Below are 4,003 nucleotides of genomic sequence, written 5' to 3'. Positions count from 1 at the left end.
CAACTTCTCTTCATCATTCACTCTCAGCATTCTCCATCTCAGGGTCACGCATACCATTTCTCCTCCTCTACAACAGTTCATCTCAAGTAGGTTCACACTCAACTTTTTCTTGTCTGGTTTTGCATTTTTCCTTCTTCTTTTTGGGATTTCATGGGGTTTTTGTTAAGGGTGCAATCACGCCAGGCGCGGTACCTTCGGCTGAAGCTGCGAAACGGCCCGTTCAAATTCCAGAACGGCCCGTTTTGGACTTTGGAACGGCCTGTTCCATGTCCAGAACGTCCCGTTTCGGAATTTGGAACCGACCGTTCCAATTCCAGAACGGCCCGTTTCGAATTTAAGAACGGCCCGTTCTGATCTTGGAACAGCCCGTTCTGGCCACTTTTCTAAAAACGCTTACTTGCGCCCGGCGCAATTTATTTTTGCGCCCAGCGCAGTTGGTTCCAGAGAGTCCTCTCTACTCTCTGCGCCCGGCGCAATTATGTTTTGCGCCCAGCGCATTTGCTTCCAGAGAGTTTCCAGGCGCATGAAATCCTATGCCCGGCGCAAATCACTTCTGGACCCCTCTTTTCATTGTTTTTAGCTTCTTTTTAGGGTTTAGTTCCAGTCTAGGGCTAGTTTCCTTTTCGGTAAATTGCACTGGTCATCCTTATATGTTTTATGCTCATGTCTGTCTGCCTGGGATTTCTGTTGTTTATTTTCTGCAGATGGCCTCTTACAGCAAACGCCCACGTCAAAGCAAATCTGGGCAAACTCCTCGCAAGCAGACTCGACCTTATTCTGATCTCTTCCTCACTGAACGAAATGAGAAGCACTTTGAGTCAGTCAGTGCGAAGAAGTTTATTCTTGAGAGACGGGTCGAGTTAGAGCCAGATGAGGCCCCTGAGTTTCAGGCAGAGCTACGCCGACGCCGGTGGGAGAGGCTTGGCTCTTACCCACTTCCGGCCAACATAGCAGTAGTCAAGGAGTTCTACGCCAATGCCCTGCGATTGGAGGAGGGCATTGCGCCATTTGTTAGCTATGTTAGGGGTGTGCGAGTCCCCTATGACGCCCAGACGATTAATCAGTTTTTGGGGACTGCGTTGAGGGCTGATGAGGAGTCAGAGTATAACAACTACACCACTGAGATGATGGACCCCGCTCTAGTAGAGGCTGCTATCTGCGTACCTGGACGTGGGTTCCACAGGAACCGATCTCAGCTGCCTCTCCACGTGAAGCGCCGGGATCTTCTTCCAGTGGTCAGGATCTGGTCAGCCTTGGTGCATGCCAACATTCTCCCGTGCTCCCATGTATCTGACCTGCACTGGTCTCGGTCCATGCTCATCTATTACATTATGACTCAGAGGACCGTGGACCTGGGCGGCATTATCTGTATAGAGATCTCGGGCTGCGCCAACTCTGCACCTGGCTCCGCTCTTGGACATCCATCTCTCATCACGCAGTTATGCCAGTTGGCAGGTGTGGATGTCCACTCGCCACCATTTGAGGGTCCTGGCAGGGCCATTGACAGCAGATACATCTCTGCCTATTGCCAGGACCGTGCGCCACCAGCAGTCCCTGCCCCCGAGCCTATTCATGTTGCTGGGCCCCAGGAGGACGTGCCCATGGATGATGCTGCTGCCTCAGACCCTCCACTCACTATCCATCAGCGTTTTGACGCCTTGGAGGGTCGCATGGCCACATTCATGCAGCGACAAGAGGACCGCCTGGATACTTTTATGCAGAGGCACGAGGGCCAGATGGAGTCTCTCCACCGCGGACAGACCTTCATGTTTGATGCCTTCAGGAGTTTCACGCTGCACTCTGCCCCTGATTACCAGTTTCCCACCACCACTGATTATCATGCTTACACGGGGTGGCCTGGGGACCAGGCTCCTTTCTTTGAGGGGGGTGGAGCTGCCAAGGATGCTGGGGTTGCTGCTGAGGAGGGTGGAGCTGACCCCGGAGCTGCTGATGATGACCAGGCCCCATGATGATGCAGATGGAGCTGGCCTTGGACCATTTTACTTTTATTATTTGTTGTCATTCAAATTTTTTTGTTTCTCAGTTGTAGTTGTTTAACTGTTCTAGCCCCAGAACTCTATTTTATATATCTATTTCTTTTTGGTGATTACTTTGTTGGTTCTTTTTGTGAATATTCTGCTTTAGCATGGTTTTTAATCTTGTTGATACTTGCTTTGCTCGTGGTTGATTCTGGATTGTAGTTTGCTTGATGTTTATAGTGCTTGTACCCTAGACATTTTCAAGTCACATTAGATCTTTAGTTCATGACTAGTTGCATACGGGTTTCAATGTTGATCATAGAACTGAGCTCAGCTTGATAGTTTGTGGATACATAGCCGGGTGAGGTTTGAGCCTAAACACTAATGAGTGAACTACGCTTATGTTGCATGATAGACTTTGCTTGAGTTTCCCTGATGGTTTACTTATGTGTGTACTTAGGTGATCAAGGCATTCATATTGTTCCTTATTTTGTTAACCTCCTAAGCCAAAAAGCCATTTTCACTTCTCACTTGACTCATACTTTCCTAAGCCCAAACACCACACCTTCTACTTCTCCCAAACCATGAAAAATTAACCATAACCGTTGCTTTGGTTAAGAGAGCAAATTGATGACATCAAATAAGTTTGGGGGAGTTGTTAAATGGGAAATTTTGGGGAAAAAGGAAGTATGTGATCAGCCATTCAAAATAAATAAATAAAAAAAAAAAAAAAAAAAAGATAAAGCAAAACAAAAAACAAAAATATTAAGATGCAAAAGTGTAAATATGCATCTCATAAAGGCTAATGGCTTGGATCCGAGAAAGGGCATGTGTGCTAAATTGTTGTATTGGGGTATGGAGAGGGATATCATTGTAAAAATTCCAATTGCTCTCTTAAGCCATAGCACCTTCAATCCTTGAAAAACCATAAAACTGCTAATGCTTGACCCTGCTTGACCCAGAATTGCCCTAATAAAGACCTTGTGATAAGTGCCTGCATTTGTTTTACCACTGGTTTCATTTGGAAACGAAGAGCAAAGTTGAATCATGTGGCGTGAGTAGTAGATATGAGAGAAACACTCACCCTAATACACTAGTGTGCATAGAGAGAAACACTTTCCTAGTGAGGATGTATACACAGATAGTCATTACTCTTCTCAGCTCTTTGATCTCTTTTGAAACCTTTGTTTGCACCTTGTCATGTTCCATTGCAACAATTGTGACTGAAAGTTCATCTGAGGTTCATGCTTGCGAAAGGAAAATACAAGTGAACTAGGATGTAGAATTTGACACACTTGCATTGCTTGTTATCTGCTAGATTAATTACCTTTTGCTTGAGGACAAGCAAGGTTCTAAGTTTGGGGGAGTTGTTAAGTCTCAATTATACATCTTTTTGAATGAGAATTATTGTACAACTCTACTCATTCTTAGCACCATTGCAAGATAATTGTTCCCTTTTTGACTCATCTTTTGTGCAGATATAGCTAACCCATTTTAGCTAACAATACCTTAATAGACCTCATTTTTTGTGCAGGTATTGAGCTAGAGATTTGAGGATTGAAGATCTTTGGGATTGGAAACATAAGGAGCCAATGAGCAGAGCAGAGTGGATGCGCCGGGCGCAAGATGACGCCGCGCCGGGCTTGAGAAGAACATAGCAGTGGACTTCTGGAAGTCATACATGCACCGGGCGCGAGACTCCACCACGCCGGGCGTGATCGAGGCAGAGAGTACCTCAATACTCTCTGGAACGAATTGCGCCGGGCTTAATAGAGAATTGCGCCGGGCTTGCTCTAAGGCAGAGAATGCTTGAAAGCCTCTGGAAGACACTGCGCCGGGCGTAAAAGTAATTGCGCCGGGCTTATAATGAGGCAGAAAGTGCTCAGAAGACGTTGCGCCGGGCGCGAAGACTTATGCGCCGGGCGCGAAACCCTAATCTGACCTCCGAGGCTCGTATTTGAAGCCATTTTCGAGGGTTTCTCCCTCATTCTCACATTGGGCGCCTCCAGGAGCTGCGGAAGGGA

This window comes from Cajanus cajan, chromosome 9 (genome assembly GCF_000230855.2).
Source record: "Cajanus cajan strain Asha chromosome 9, NIPB_CcT2T_4, whole genome shotgun sequence".
Lineage (NCBI taxonomy): Eukaryota > Viridiplantae > Streptophyta > Magnoliopsida > Fabales > Fabaceae > Cajanus > Cajanus cajan.
This window is presented reverse-complemented; position numbering follows the sequence as displayed.